Source organism: Macaca thibetana, chromosome 6, assembly GCF_024542745.1.
Source record: "Macaca thibetana thibetana isolate TM-01 chromosome 6, ASM2454274v1, whole genome shotgun sequence".
Lineage (NCBI taxonomy): Eukaryota > Metazoa > Chordata > Mammalia > Primates > Cercopithecidae > Macaca > Macaca thibetana.
Window position 1 is genome coordinate 13,567,759 of NC_065583.1, and position 17,096 is coordinate 13,584,854.

Genomic DNA, 17,096 nt, shown 5'->3' on the forward strand with positions numbered 1-17,096 from the left:
AAAAGAAATAGTCCTCCAGCCAGTGCTTGCTAGGCTGCCCACTGGAACTGGGACTGGCCATTGGGCCTTAGGATATCTCATAGATGCAAATCCCAAAACAATCTGGGGCATCTTATTGACCCTACATGCACAGGAGTGGGGATGAGGGGTGTTAGAGGGCCAAAGAGCATCCGGAAGGGGAGGAACAGGGATCAGGGTTCACATGAGTCCTGATCTGGACTGGGGTGCTCCTCCCAGTTAGCATTGCTGACCCTGGCCAGTCCCTGATACTGTGAGGGCAACTTAGAAAATTTCAAGGGAGTCACCCCAAAGCTCAGGGCCCCCTGAGATGCAATGCTTGGTCCCTGCCCTGCCCCATTTGCCCAGGGTGGTACGGGCTTTTGGCTCAGTTTGAAAAATAGCAAACAAACATGGGCTTTAGAATTAGAATGTTTTGGCTTTAACACCTGGTCTATTATTCATCAGCTGTGCCATCTTGGGCAAGTGACTGAACTCCTGAGGCTCAGTTTTCCAATCTATAGAATGGACTTAATAATGCCGACTACACTGAAATGCAAAGAGGTGCTCTAAGAAGGTGCATGTGAAATGAGATGATGAATGTATAGCACTTAAGACAGAGGAAGAGCTCAATACATGAAGGTTATTCTTAATGATATTTCCTGCTCTCCACGAGAGAAAGGTACTGTTCCATTTGCATTTCATCCTACGTCTGCTGACAAGGTAGAAGTGAGGATAATTGAAAGTATCTGGGCTTGATGTAACTAAGAAGTGAAAGGAACGGGCAAGGCTGATTTGATTTAACCTGGCAATACGAGATTAGTTCTTCATTGCCTCTGTAAGGTCTCCTGCATTGCCAACCTTTTAAAGCAATGGATTGTCTGACAGGGTGCTCGTTTGGAAGGTTTCACCTGCCATTAATACCCTGGCTGCCTGATGAACCATCGCTCCTCAGGCATCCTGCTTCCGTGCACAGAGCAATGGCCATTCTCAAATATTGCAAGAAGTAAAACTGGGCAGGGTGTGGTGGCCCACGTCTGTAATCCCAGCACTTTGGGCAGCTGAGGCAGGTGGATCACCTGAGGTTGGGAGTTCGAGACCAGCCTGACCAACATGGTGAAACCCTGTCTTTACTAAAAACACAAAAATCAGCTGGGCATGGTGGTGCACACCCGTAGTCCCAGCTATTCAGGAGACTGAGGCAGAAGAATTGCTTGAACTCGGGAGGTGGAGGTCGCAGTGAGCTGAGATCGTGCCAGTCCCCTTCAGCCTGGACGACAAAGTGAGATCCTGTCTCAAAAAAAAAAAAAAAAAAAAAGAAGAAGAAGAAAAAAAGAAGTAAAACTGTATTTGTGCTCCTTCTGGAAGACCTGTTGGAAGTTTTCCTCCTACTTCTTGCCAATTCTTTTGGTCAGACTCTGACTTCCAAGTCCAGAGATCATTGTACCAAAGCACCTTCTGGCCTTTCTTACGACTTAGCCATGGAAGATGAATCATGTCTGACCAGAGATCCGGCAGAGTGGAGGCCCCAATGAAAGCTGTTTGCTGGCTTTTCCACTCTTTAGGATGGATGTGGGAAAAAAAGCAAGGGCTGCTTAAGCAAATCAAGGCTCTGCTTCCAAAGGCAGAAATCTGATTCAGGTAAGACCTCTCTTTGATAGACTGTACCTTGAAGCCACTGGGGGAAATGTTTGACAAGGGGCTTATAGTGTTTGTCCAGTTATTTTTAAAAAATGATTCTTCACCAACAACTAATGGACAAAAACCAAAAACAAATGCCATCAACAAAAACCTCTGAAACCAATGCTTCTCAAATTCTAATGAACATCACAATCACTCAGGGATCTTGTTAAAAGGTAGATTATCATCCCGTTTCCTAAGGCGGGGTTTGAGAGCCTGCATTATTTATGAGCTCCCAGGTGATGCCTATGCTGTTGCTCTGAGCACCGTATTTCCAGTGGCTAAGCTGTAAACCAGCGTTGCTGAAGGTGTGCTCCCTGACTACCTGCTCTGGAATGATGTTAAGATGCCATCAACCCAGACGTACCGAATTCCTGAGACTAAATATTGGGGACCTGCATTTTTTTTTTTTAAATTTTAAGATGGAGTCTCGCTTTTGTCGCCTAGGCTGGAGTGTAATGGTGCCATCTCGGCTCACTGTAACCTCTGCCTCCTGAGTTCAAGTGATTCTCCTGCCTCAGTCTCCTGAGTAGCTGGGATTACAGGTGCCCGCCACAATGCCTGGCTATTTTTTTTTAATTTTTTAATTTTTATTTTTAGTAGAGACAGGGTTTCACCATGTTGGCCAGGCTGGTCTCAAACTCCTGACCTCAGGTGATTCACCCGCCTTGGCCTCCCAAAGTGCTGGGATGACAGGTGTGAGCCACAGTGCCTGGTCGGGAATCTGCATTTTAAAGAAGATTCTCGAGAATGATTATTTTGCTCACTAAAGCTTGAGACCCCTGTTCTAACTGAGAAAAAGCCTTCAAATATTCACAGCAGTACAGCTGAGGGGCTACAACAGCTTCTCCAAACTCTGTCTCCTGCAGGATGTTAATATGCATTCCCTGAAACACAAAAATGGAGGTGGGAGGGGAGGATATGCTGTCAAATATAATTTTGGAGTCAGTTAAACAAAGTTAAACTGGTTTCTTTACAGCAGGACTTCCTGGAGGCTTTGATACATGGATAAAGACTCAATATTATGAGTCTTTAATATTGTCATGGAGCACGCAGCATTTCCTACCCATGGACCCTCTGGCTCTGAGCCCCTCCCTGCAATTGCATCTAGTGCCATACACATTGGGAAACAGTTCATGAGAACACAGCGCTCTAGGTTTGGGGGCTTTGTTCTTGGAAGGACCAGCCATACCTCTATCTACTCAATAGGCACAAGTGGCAGTCTTATCCTTGATTGACTTCCTATAAAGTGCAGGGCTTTGGGTGATCAGCCCCAACACAAACCACATTGGTACTACCAGCACTTCAGTTCAGAGCCTCTGTCCTCCAGCTCCCAGGGTCTCCCAAGGCCAGTGCATTTTAGAGTGGGGACCCTGTGCTAGGTGACAACATCCTAGGGTCAGCAGGACAATGGAACATTAATGGCAACCATGTCTAATGAGAACCAGTGGTTGGTGCTCAGGAGGAGCTCCCTGGGTGCCTGGCCCTGGCTTAGGTACTTCAAATGCATCCCCTTGTTAAGTCACCACTAGAATCCTGGGTGCTATTAACATTACTGTCTACAGATGAGGAATAGCAGACTTTGAGATTAAATAACTCACCTATGGCCACCCTGTTTTTAAGTGGTAGGACTGGATTTTGGACCCTGTTTGCTGCACTCTGGAACGAAATCCTACACAAAGCTGCCATGTAAGGTTATGTGACTGTTATGCCGAGTGTCCAACACACAGGAGCCTGTTGTACCTTCTGCCATGCCATGTTTGTACGAGCATATATATGTGAGCTCTTTTATCTAAGGCAGTTACCGACAGTAACCATTTACATACCTATTAGAGGGTGATCTATGTTTTGGGAAAACTGCGCTGCAGAATATTTTGGTCAGCCCTCTGCCCCAGCTCCTAGCTTCACCCAGTTTCCACTTTTGACTTAAGTTTACACTTAAGTGCCTGGCCCTCTGCCAGCCACTTAAGCCTCTCTGTGCTTTCTCAGCCTGTGCTGAGATCCAGCCAGCATCCAGTCATGCTCTCAAGAACCCTTTGAGGTGGGTTCTATGATCCTCATTTTGCAGATAAAGAAACTGAGGTTCATAGAGCTTAAGGGTCTCGCCCAGGGTCACAGTGCTAGTAAATGATGGAGAAGTGATTCATGAATCGCACGTTGGTTGTCTACGTCAAAGCCTCTTTTTTTTTTTTTTGGCAGAGTCTCGACTCTGTTGCATAGGCTGGAGTGCAGTGGCTCCATCTCGGCTCACTGCAACCTCTGCCTCCTGGGTTCAAGTGATTCTCCTGGCTCAGCCTCCCAAGTAGCTGGGATTACAGGTGCCCTTCACCATGCCTGGCTAACTTTTGTATTTTTAGTAGAGATGGGGTTTCACCATGTTGGCTAGGCTGGTCTTGAACTCCTGATCTCAAGTCATCCATCCGCCTTGACCTCCCAAAGCCTCTTGACTTCTGGGATTACAGTGCTGGAATTAAAGTGCTGGGATTACAGTCGTGAGCCACCACGCCCGGCCTCCTCCAAAGCCTCTTGACTTCTGGGATTACAGTGCTGGAATTAAAGTGCTGGGATTACAGTCGTGAGCCACCACGCCCGGCCTCCTCCAAAGCCTCTTGACTTCTGCTCTAGGTTCTTCACAGGGGGCTGGGAGCAGTCACAGCCATATATAGGTACCCTCTGAATGTTGCAGGACTTAGGAAGGGAAATACTGTAGCTTCGGAAAACATGTTTATTTCTTAGTTGTTTTCTCTTTCTCTTTCCCCTTCCTTCTTTTCCTCTCCCTGCCCCACCCCTGCTGACTCTCAACCCAGAAAGGGCCTCTGGGAATGATCTCATTTGATCAGAAATTTCCCACCTTGGACAGCCTCTGACAGGCCTCTCTGGCACAGTCTCACCCTTGTTAGCCTAGAGCCACGTTTTTTATACCTGGGGGATTTCTATCCTGGCTGCGGCTGTCTCCCCACTTTGCTGTTACAAAAACCACTGGCAACAGAGAGCAGGGGCCTCTGCTCTTGGCCTCTGACTTCCCCAAATGCTTGCCCTCTGCCTGCTGTTCCTGGCCTCTCGCTGCCTGGTCTACCCCGCTCTGTTCCTCATCAACCTCCATTTCAAAGAGCCCACTGACAGGTCACACAGAACTGAGCGGACGGCCAGCGCAGCCCAGGCCCGGCAGGGGGTGGCAGCCTGGTGCCAGACAGTGACCTGCTGGGTCCCTCAGAAAGAAAAGGGGCTGTCACCACCGACACCTCAGAGCAACAAGCCGGAACAGTTACTTTCCGCCTGAGGGGAGACCTTGTCCCTGGGGGGAAGATGAGAGGCTTGGCCCCAGAGTGGAGAGGATTAGTAGGGGGGCATGATGCTTCTCCTTCTGCATAAAGAAATAGCCCAGACTGCCAGCTGGTAGAAGGGCCTGGATTTGGCTATCCTACGAGCTTCCTGTGGAATTATAGGAGTTGGAAGTACTAATTTCTAAATGATGTCTTTCCTAAACGTGGCCGTTGTCATGTTCCAGGCACTGTGCTTAGCACTCTCTGGAGATGTTCTCGTTTATTTTGTTTTGTACTTATTTGTTTATTTTTAGAGATGACGTCTTGTGCTGTTACCCAGGCTGGAGTGCAGTGGCGCAATCTTGGCTCACTGAAGCCTCAAATTCCTGGGTTCAAGAGATCCTCCTGCTTCGGCCTGCTGAGTAGCTGGGACTATAGGCACCCACCACTGTGCCTGGATAACTTTTTAATTTCTTGTAGAGACAGGGTCTTGCTATATTGACCAGACTGGTCCCAAGTTCCTGGGCTCAAGCAATCCTCCTGCCTCAGTCTCCCAAAGTGCTGGGATTACAGGTTTGAGCCACTGTGCCTGGCTGTCATTTAATCTTCACATCTACTCTATGGTGTACGTACTAGGAATGAGTATCATACTGCCAATTACGATCACAGGATCTAGAGGCAGCTCATCTGTGTTCAACCCTAGGTCAGCAAAATACTGGCTGTGTGACCTTGGGCTAGTTACTTTACTTCTCTGAGTCTTGGTTTCTTCATCTGTAAAATAAAAATAATCACACCAGCTTAACAGGGCTGTTGCAAAAAAAAAAAAAAAAAAAAAATCAAATAAACCATAAGCAGAAGGACTTGTTGTGTAGTAACCATTTGTTTACTTCCACTTTTGAAATGGAGAAACCCAGTCCTAGAGAGGGTCAGTTACTTGACTAAGGTTGGGCAGCTGCTGGTGGGTGGGGAAGCTGGGATTCACGCGCAGCTGGCCCAGCCTTAGACTTGCTATTCTTCTCCCCTATTCTATGCTTCTCCAGCAAGCTGTAGTTTGGGAGGTCAGAGTTCACCCAAGAACAATCCGCAGCAGCCTCTGCCTTTCCTCTTGTTTTAAAGCAGGATTATGAGGCTTTCATACCTACTGCACCAACCCACAGGAAGTCAATGGACAGGATGAGGCCAAGTCAATGATACAGATGAAGAGCAGTACAACCCTGTCTTCATGCCTTACTGAAAAGATGTATTTTATATTTGGATTTTCTTTGCATTGATAAAATGATGTCAGTGGTATATAGTGATGTGGGTGTCACTGTCTGTATGCATGTTTTTTGAAATCCTAGAATGAAATGTATTTATCTCCCAATAATCTATTGAATAAAAGACAATTGCTTCCGATCCCAAACACTTCTCATGAAAGCTTTTATTCATTCAATTCGTGTAACAATGAGTTGACCAAGGCAGACAAGGACCCTGTGATTATGGCCCTAGATTCTAGAGGGGGAGAATAGACAATAAACAAATGAATGCCTGATGGACTTAGAGTGACAGTGTTCTGAAGACACTAAGTAAAGCAGGGTAAAGGGCTGGAGAGTGATGAAGGAGGGGATTTTCTGCTTTAGACAGGGAAGTCAGGGAGGGTTTCTCTGAGCAAGTGATGTTCGTGTAGAAACCTAAATGAAAGGAGGAAATGAGTCATGGAAACATCTGGAAGAACACTCTGAGCAGAGGCAACAGCAAGTGCAGAAGCCTAGGGTGAAAGTGTATTTGTGAGTTGTAGGACTGGCAAGATGGCAGGTATAGGGCAGAGAGGAGGAGGAAGAGAGAGAGGAAATGAGATCAGCATGGAAGCAGGGACTCACTTATGCAGAGCAATGGAAGCCACTGCGGCATCCTAGGTGCCATGCTACGGGAGATGAGAGGCCCTGGCAAGGCTTGCGCAGGGGTGTGATAGGATCTGACTTCTAAAAGGATTCTTCCAGCTGCTCTGTGGGGAACAGATTAGAAGCTGGAGGACCCATAGTCCAGCCCAGAGAAGTTGTTGGCATGATCTGAGTGGAGGTGGAAAGCTACTAAGAAATCATGGCCTTAAGGATTAGGAGTAGGGAATGGAGAGGCCAGGTAATGGGGCATCCAAAAATCTGTGTGGCAAGATGCATAGACAAAGAGAGCATGTCAAAGGCCTATGCAATGGCCACCCTGGCAGACAGTGTGCTAGTTGGGTAGTGATGATATTAGTGTTGCCCATTAAAGGACTAAGACTTTGAGTGATGGACCCCAGGTAGGCTGGGGTTTTCTCCCTGGTTCTATACTCCTTGAGCCACAAATTTTCTGAGTGAGCATGGCAGAAGTAAGAGCAGGAGAAGCTTGCTCCGGGGACGCCGTTTCTCTTTTCTGCATCTGTCTTCTCCATGGATTCCACTTTTCCAGCATGACCCCAGATACCTAGCGGCTTTGGACTCTCTGGCACACCTGGTATAAAATTACTTTCAGAAAAAGGGTCTGAGAGAAGAATGAACAAGGCATTTAGAATCAAAAGAACTGGGCTCCAATCCCAGCTCTTCCACTGTTTGACTCTGGGCAAGTTAACCTCTAGGCCCTCAGTTTCTTTGTTAGTTAAATGAAATCCTCTAAAAGTCAGCAATGAATGCAAAAATTTTTGTAAGCCTGTGTGGCTAAACGGAACATGGCAGTGACCCACCCAGCTTGGGGGTCACCGGTTCATGATCTCTGAGGGAAGACAGCACTCATTCCAGAGCCAGTGGGGATGAAATTGAGGGAAATGTATTATAACAGGGACCAAAAGATGGGCTCCTGATTTTGAAATGTATGCATTATTTGAAATGGTGAGTTTTTGATGGGGAGGCAGTGTGTGTTTTTAGAATCTCTGAACTCACATCATATGGGGAGATGCAAACACTCAGAGCAGCCATTTAAATAAAGGGGCATTAAGTTGCTCTGTATAAACTTTCTAGTCAAACCTTACAACAGGCCAATGAGGTTGATATCATTGTTTCCAGTTTAGATGAGAGAACTGAGTCTCAGAGAGGTTAGATCCTTTGCTCAAGGAAGCACAGCTAGTAAGAACCTGAGTCAGAATGTACAGCTAGGTCTGTCTGATTCCAAAGTCTGTGGACCCCAGCAGTAAATGGCACAGCATCACCTGTCCTAAGTGGGGCAGGGGGTATGGCAGAAGCAGCAGAATGTCATAAAAGGCAATGAACCAGGGCCAGCTATCACTGCCCTCTCCCAGCAAACTCCTTCCACATTCTTCTTTTATTCCAATAGTCTTGAAGGAGGAGGATGAATCCTGGGAAGTTGGAGCCTTGACTCCTCTCTGGATGACAAGCTTCTGTGAAAAGGACCTCAGTGAACCTAGGAATGTACCCAAGGTCCATATGCTAATCAAGTGGCCACTGCCTCAGGATGCAGAGCTGTTTGGCCTGTCTCTCCTCATCAGCTGGCCCAGGGCTGGCGCGCTCGGAGGAATCCCTCTGCCAGCACTTGAGCTTCCCTTCAAAAGGTATGCATTACGCTAAGTCAGTGGTTCTCAACGCATCAGCATCATCTGGACACTTGTGAGAAATGCACATTCTTGGGCTTCCTGCCAGACCTACTGAATCTGAAACTCTGAGGGTGGGGCCCAGCCATCTGTGCATGAAGCCTTCCAGGTGATTCTGATGCTCACTGACGTATAAGATGTATACGAACCATTGTGCTGACTGTTCTGCATGCATTAACTCATCTCAGCCTCACAGCATCCTATGAGGTAGAAGTCAGCCCTAGCTCTGCTTTACAGAGGACAAAGCTTAAGCTTAAGCTCATATCTTGAGGAAGTGGAGGAGCTGGGACATGACCTGAAGCTCAGATCCCAAAGCCTCTTGACTACCCTGCCAGGCTGTCTCCTCTCCCTGGGAGAAAGAATGCCTAAGTGCAATGGAGGGAATATAACAAAAGGCCACGCCTGCTTCTCAGCTGTAGTGTGTGTGTTTATAATAACTCAAGCAGATACATCAGCCTTCTGTCTGAGGGCAGGCATGGTTGCAATTTTGAAGACTGAGATGTTATGTGGTGGGAGGCACAAACAAATATGTTGGCTGTGTTGTGCTCTGCCCAGCACTGCATGCAAACCCCATTCTAGCCTCATCCTCCTCCATTCTCCACGTGGACTAGGCTGCAAGGTACCAGGCTTCTCAGAGGCCCCACACAGGCATTGCTGTTTTTTGCCTCCGTGCATTTGCCATTTCCTTCATTCACAATGCGTTTCCCTCCTTCCTTGCCTAATTCCTTTATATCTTTTAATATTCAAGCTGTACCTATTTTGGAAGCCTTCAGTGCCTCTCTTGTGAGCGGCCATGGTCTCTTGGCCTTGCTTCTATTATGGACCCTTAATACATGGCTCTGCAGTGACAGCTTTTGTATGTATTTTACTTTCCACCAGACGGAGGATTCTTTATGGGCAGAGTTTGAGTCTTTCTCGTTCACATGCCCAGCCACAGAGTGGGGGCTTGGTATATGTTTGTTGAATGAATAAATGATTTTGGTGGTGAGGGGTCTGTCCAGGAGTGTGGCTTGTGTGGGAGAGGGTGTTTTCTGTCATTGCCATCAATGACAAGAGGTCTGAGCAGGGTTGCAACTAGGAAGAGGTGAATGAAGGGCTGAGGGGGCAAAAGTGAAGGTGGCACTCACTGTGAGGTGCCCTAGGCACCTCCACTCATTCTAATCTAGGTCCCAGGTCTGAGACAGATCTTGGCTCCAACCAGTAGTGGCAGGCACCCATTCTCCTGAGGGTCACTGGGTCCTTCTGGTGGTGACATAGCATTGAGAAAAGCACACTGGATTTTGAGCCAGGAAACCAGGACTCCAGTCTCAGGTCTGCCCTACCTGCTCCTTGGCCTTGAGTAAGTGACTTTCCCTCCCTGGGCTTTGCAGCTGCTGGGGACTCTATATTTTAGCCTTTTTGCATCTGACATTTCCAGACTCCCACAAATGAAATCATCCTGTGATTCTCATAAATGAAAGAGGTAGTGTGCCTCAGTGCACGTGGCCATGGAGTTCCAGGAAACTGAAGGGGATGGGGAGAGCTCCATGATGACATACCCTGAGGACAGGCAGAGAAGGAGAATCACCGTGGAAAGGTTAGGTCTTGGTTGTGAGTGGGGAGGAAGAGAAGCATTAGGCGCAGCAGTTTGGGGAACACCTTGCAGTTTTCTCTGGATTTGCACTTGGCCACAGAGTTCTGGCCCCTCTCCAATCCCCCAGAGCTCTTGGCTGAGAAGATAGAAAGTCAAAGAAAAGAGCACAGGCCTTGGGCAGCTGCTCTTGCTGTGCTGCTTGCTAACACCTTGCTATTTAAAGTCCAACTGCTCAACTCTCCCCTGCTTACCCCCTGGCATTTCAGTGCCTAAGCACTTTGTGGCAAAAATGCGTTCCAAATCCAAAACTGGAGGGAAAAGCTAACGTCGACGGTATTTTTAAGCATGCTGCAGAATTCGTGTTTCTGCAGGGCGGAGGTTGTTCAAGCCCTTATGCTCTGCCTTGCTCTGAGCCCAAACACAACAAACACTCAGGTGCTGTGAGGCGCCCAGAGGAGGGCTCTTGACCCAGGTTCTGAATCCTGCCTTGGCTATGTTTTTGCTTTGGGAGCTTGGACAAGCCACTTCACCTCTCTGGCTCTTAGTTTCTGCTTCTATGTAAAGGATAATGAGAGATTCTTAGGGCTCTTGTGGGGATTATGATTTATTTAGGCAATGTGGGTGAAGTTTTAGCATGGGCCTGGCCCTTGGTAAGGGCTCAATGCCTTAGGGTTTTGGACATCACGTCCTTTCAAATCAGGCCTATGGACACTGCCTGTTTTGGGACCATCTGGTCCCTCAGACAGATATGTTCCTGGGACATTAAATGTCTATATCGGATTTCTCAAGCCTTGGTGTTATTGACATTTTGGGTCAGATCATTCTTTGATTTGGGGCTTTCCTATGTGTGTAGGGCATTTAGCAGCAACCCTGGCCTCTACCCGCTGGATGCCAGTAGCACCTCCCCACCTCCCCGCCGCCATGACTCATGAATGCTTCCAGTCACTGCCAGATGTTCCTGGGCGAGCGAGTTGCCCCAGTAGGGAACCACCAGTCTGGACTGGGAGGAAGACTGTGGGAGCAAGAGAACTAGTGATGGCACGAGGACCTTGCCTCTTTATTCCAATGCTGGTCACAGAGACCAGGGGATGGCAGGGGTGTGCCTGCCACCATCTAGGGCAAGACTCTGGCCAAGGCACAAATACAGGAAGCCAAAATAACGATATCAACATTACCTCCTTGCCACCAGTGAAATCTGCGTTTTCATCCTTTAATTCCCTAAAATAAGTCCATAGTGATTTACATGATTAAAATTTTTTTTCAGATTATGCATTTTCATCACAATTTCATAATGAATATTTGATTTGTCATCTAATCGGGGGAAAAAACATAATCCCTTCAGAGACACTTAATAACCATTTAAACTAATAAAGACTTGATTAAAAAAGCCTGAAAGTGCTGTGTTGGGTAAATTATAAACTTTAAATGCCTTTTTTTTAAAAAAAACAAAAACAAACAAAAAAACTAATTCAATGGTCAATTACACGTACCAGGAAAAGGTTTTCAATGGAAAAGTTTTGTCTTTGAGGTGATTTTTTCTAAGGCTTCTTTGCAGCAACACACATTCTGTACTTGTTTGAATCTTCTTCAGAAACACCGTCCAAAGTTTTTGAGTGTTTTAGAAAAAACGAGCCAATGGCTTTAAAGGAGAAAAGCCATATATCATGGTGGTTAGCTGAAAAGCCTATTCTGAGTCTTAACTTCTTGAGCCTTTGTATCCTTATCTGTATAATGGAAATAATATGATGAAATAGACTCATTGAACTTATAGTCTAGTGTGAAGAAACAGAGAACGTACAAGAATAATAGTTTGAGAAAATTTAGGAGTGTGGTATTTCCATAAAGGAAACACTAATGGTTGATGGGAGAGAGACAGAGGAAGACTTCATAGTAAGTCCTTCTCAGGCATTTGAGCTGAGAACTGAATGACTACAATGAGCCAGTGACACAGTGTGCCTGGATTGGGCATTTCCACCTTGCACTAGCAAAGACTCTCGGGTGGAACTAATCTTTGCACTTGTGTGGTCTGAACACCAGCCAGAGTGGATGAGGCTGAGCTTCCGGAGGGGATGGGGGAGGACAGGTCAGAGACAAGGCAGGGGACACACAGAGGGCCCTCTAAGCCAAGGTGAAAAAAAACATCTGATTTTGATTCTAACTTCATGAGAAACCCTTTGAGAACATGGAATGATGAGATTTACAGTGTATTAGGTTGGTGCAAAATTAATTGCTTTCAGTGGTCAAAACTGCAATAACTTTTGCATCAACATACCAAAACAGTCCCTCTGGATGCTGTGTGGAGGAACAGAGAGCAGACAGCAAAAGGAGTAGCAGGGAGACCACTTGCGAGGCTGTTCCTGTAACCCAGGTGCAGGGCAAGCTCAGTACCGCGCTTGGCATATGTAAGCTCTCAAAAATCTTACTGATTATAATTTTTATATGCAAGAGAATAGGTTCTATCTTTCTTTCTTTCTTTTCTTTTTGAGACAGAATCTTGCTCTGTCACTCAGCCTGGAGTGCTGCAGTGGTATGATCTTGCCTCACTGCAGCCTCTGCCTCCTGGGTTCAAGAGATTCTCATGCCTCAGCCTCATGAGTAGCTGGGACTACAGGTGTGAGCCACTATGTCCGGCTAATTTTTGTATTTTTAGTAGAGACAGGGTTTCGTCATATTGGTCAGGCTGGTCTTAAACTCCTGACCTCAAGTGATCCACCCTCCTTGGTCTCCCAAAGTGTTGGGATTACAGGTATGAGCCACCGTGCCCAGTTGGTTCTATCTTTTTTCTAAACCTCAGTAGAATAAAAGAAAACTGAACCTCTACCTTACAGTTTTCTAAACAGAAGATTCTCTAGTCAAATATGCCCAGGAAGTCAAAGATCTTATTTCAACTGGAAGAGCCAGAATAATTTCAGATCCCTGTTGCTATGTGTTCCCTGAGGATCTCAGTTGAGGCTAATTCTACTTCCCTCCTAAAGAAGAGAGACCCAGCATCTGGCCAGCTGGCAGTGTCCTCAAGGCCAAGTTTTCCTCCTAAGCATTAGATACATTGCTTTTCTCTCTGGGAGCTAATCAGGGACTCTGTTTATGGCCCAGCTACATTTGCCACAAGGTCTTTGGACTGCAAAGGCAATCCTCATCCAACCCAATTAATAGCACAATGTTGTACTTTTAAGCTGTTCCCCACCCAACCAATCCATCAACATGATTGGGATATATTAATCAAGGCATTTACAATGGGTTCACCAAGCTTTGTCTCTCACTGGAGGAAGAAACTGGACTATTTGGGCCTGGGAACCAGAACCCTTTTGGAGTCCCTGAAGTCCCAAGCTTGGCTCTGCTAAATGCACAGACAAGGTGAGTTATTAATTAACAAGTGAGATAAATGCTGGAAGAGCATTCCTGAATCGTGTCAAACCAATTTGGATGGTTATGGGATGGGGAGGGAGCGGAAGGAGGCAGTGGGCGAGGGGTGCGTTTTGTCTGTTCCAAGTGCTTTGGACAGACTCCAGTGTTATTTCTCCTCATTTAGACCTGGCTGGAGTGCCTTGGATGGCATGCCCGGAGCTCAGGCCAGCATCCACGTCTCTTAACCCAAGGCAGCCTCTTTTGGAGTGAAGCAAGGAACCAAGCCTTGCAGATGGAGGTAGGGTGGGAAATACTGCTCTGCCGAGAAGCCAGTGTGGAGTCCTTCATTTAGAGAGGGAACTACAGAAACTGCTAGTGGTCTGAAGAGCCTCTACCAGGGGTTACTGATACACAGATCTGTGGCTTTGAGGACACTCCATGGGAACGAGCTGAAGAGCCTGGCCTTAACACTAGGCTGGGCTTTCTCTCATGTCATGCTCCTGACACCCATTCATGTGACAGTCCCTTTGCTATGCTCCCACTGAACTACTGCCATCTAATAAGATGGTCCATCCCTGTCACCTCTCACATGCTGGACTGTAATAATAATAATAACAATGTGTTTATCCACCTTTGTAGATGGATAGTGAGCTCTTTGTGGACATGTGTCATGTTTGCTTTAGTATTCTAAAGGCTTATTTTCAGGGTCTAACATTTAGTAAACCCTCAACAAATGTTTGTTAAGCCATAAATGAATAAGCTAATGAATGGATGGATGGATGGATGGATGAGTGGATGGATGAATTCGTACCCCAATGACAGAGAGTTAAAGGTTTTTAAACGTTGAAACAAACATTAGCCAACTCTCCACCCAAGAATGGAGAACTTCTAAATCATACTGAAGTCATTCACTAAGGACCTAAATGGAAAAATATCTTCATGTCTTTTTTTTTTTGAGACAGGGTCTCACACTGTCACCCAGGCTGGAGTGCAATAGCGTAATCACGGCTCACTGCAGCCTCAACTTCCTGAGCAAGCAATCCTTCTACCTCGGCCTCCTGAGTAGCTGGAACTACAGGCACATGCCAGGATGCCTGCCTGGTTAATTTCTGTATTTTTTGTAGAGATGGAGTTTTACCATGTTGCCAAGGCTGGTCTTGAACTCTTGAGCTCAAGTGATCCACTCACCTTGGTCTCCCAAAGTGTTAGGATTATGGGCGTGAGCCACCATGCCCAGACTTCATGTCTTTTCAGCTACTTATTTCTTCCTGAAATAAAATTCCCCTCTCCTCACTGCACTCCTGTGTTTTGGGGATTCTAGGGGAAAGGGTTTGGGGTGTAAGCACTGTGACATTAGGCTGGGTCAGCCCACCCAGGAAAAGCCATTATTTTAAAAAGTTTATCTCAAAATGTCACCTGCAGAGCAAACACACTTGTATCAGACACTCTGGGTTGCTTGGTAGAAGTGCAGATTCTTGGATCCTATATCTGACTAATAAATCAGAACCTCTAAGGTAGGGACTTAGAAATCTGACTTTTAAACAAGCCCTCCACACAGTCACGCAGCACTGAAGTTCAATAAGCACAAAGTTAGACTCTTTGTGGTTGTGTACACTGGAAAAATTATTGGTTGGATTCCATCTATATGAATTCGGTCTCCTTTCTAGAAAATAACATTAATATTAATAATGTCAATGCTAGCAGCAGCCAATATGTGAGGGCATCTATGAGCCAGGTGTCTTGTAAAATATATCACATGCATTTTCTCACTTAAACTTCACACCAGCTAGTGGCATTGGCATTGCCATGCCTATTTTGCAGATAAGAAGATTGAGACTTTGAGAAGCAAAGTGACTTGCAGAGCTGGGATACAAAGGCTGACTCTGAAGCCCAAGCTCTCAATCAATTATGATGATACAGTGTCACCTGTTCAGAAACCAGGGACGTGAAAGAGAAGGTGCAAAACATCTTTCAATGCTGTGTTGAAACAGAACGGGAGGAAAAAGACATCTCTCCTAGTTTAGTAAGGAAGAAAGTGATGCGGGGTGACTGAGGACGAGCTCAGCCTAAAAAGGGCTTCCTCCTACCCCTATGTCCAGGTGATGTGGTTATGACATCGCCTCCCTTGGTCTCCACTGTCACTGCTGCCCACAGATGGGAGAAAGCATCTCATAGGATTCCACAGGAGCTTCAGACTCACTCCTATGCCAGCTTGAAATGATGGGAGGGCTAGGGCTCCTGACTCTAAGTTCAGGGTGATAAAGGGGAGTGGAGAAGGAGTAAGGACTGTCTCACCAGGTCAGACGGTCTAACAACGCCTCCTCACCTTGCGGTTCCCACTTTTAGAGGAACTCTACACCCTCTCTCCTACCCCTGGCTGTGATGAACTAAATCTCGCACCTCTGTCTTGGTGGTGATAATTAAATATTATCCGCCTGTCACTTGGTGCACATGTTGTGTGTATTCTCAGACTTTAATGAGCTGGTATTTGTCTTCTGTAAGCAAAAATATTTCTTTGAGTCTCTTCTTTTTCAAATTGGGGTGAGCAGTTCAAGTGAAGATCTCTTACTACTAAAAAGACAGTCTGCTGGCTGCCATGTCTGTCTGAACCATTTCCACTTCTTTTTAGTGGCCATGGGCAAGTAAGGCTTGTCCCTTCAGAATCAGCCATTGCTTCCTGAGGTTACATGAGCGGCGGTCACATGACTAGGGGTGTTTGGAGACTTTGAAAGCCAAGGGGATGAGAAGGCAGGGAATCGGCATAAACTGTTTTGGCGGGGATATTCTAAGGCAGCCTTCTCCAACAGGGATTTTCATCTCAACACTGCTAACTACAGAGCATATATGAGTGAAAGTTTTCTCAGTTCTTCCAAAGGAGGTACTTTATCCAGTACCATTCTAGATGCACAGGAGAGAAGTGAATTCATTGCATAGATTGGATGGCTTAGGACAGTGGTTCTCAAGGAGGACCTGCATCAGCGTCCCCTGTGTCAGCACTGCTGGGATATTTACTAGAAATTCAAAGTCTTGCACCGCCCTCCCCAGACTTAGAGAATCAGGAGCTCTAGGGATAGGGCTTAGCACTCTGTGTTGAATCAAGGTGGTTTTGCCACATGCTGAAGTTTCAGAACTACTAGTGTCCATAAAGTATTAGGGCTTAATTCTCTCATAGAGGAACCTAGGTTGAAAAAAGACTGTTAAAGGTTTCAGATATCTCTATCTGTATTTGTATCTATATCCATCTCAGTTTAAAATAAAAAAATATATATCCCTTCAGATTTTTTTTCGAGTGTTTCTAGATGGAAAAGTGATTTGCCTTTTCCAGTCCACTTTGGTAGATTGCTGTATTATTTTGCCCATTCACGAAATTTATAACAATGTGTTCATTGCAGCTGCTCCCCGGGTCTGCATTCATGTTCTTCCCGGGTGCCTCTGACCCATTGCCAGGTTTATAAACTCATATAGCCCTTCTTGAAAACTCACAAAGCAGGACAGAGACTAGGGCAGAACTCCCACCCCCACCCCAACCAAACAAAAAGAGTGATATAATTAGTGTGCTGCAGGATTGAATCTGGAGTTGATGAGGAGCAACCTTAATATTTATCAATAAACAGCAAAGTGCTTAGCACACCTCCTAGGGAAGTCATTAACCATAAAAAGGATACTCTACACCAAGGAA

General features: G+C 46.2%; 1 protein-coding gene across 6 annotated transcripts in view; it reads right to left on the reverse strand.

The window, feature by feature from the left end:
• The window catches only part of TENM2 (teneurin transmembrane protein 2), a 1,303,382-nt gene that overhangs the window by 79,736 nt on the left and 1,206,550 nt on the right, over positions 1–17,096 (reverse strand). The gene's annotated exons all lie outside the window — the stretch shown is intronic.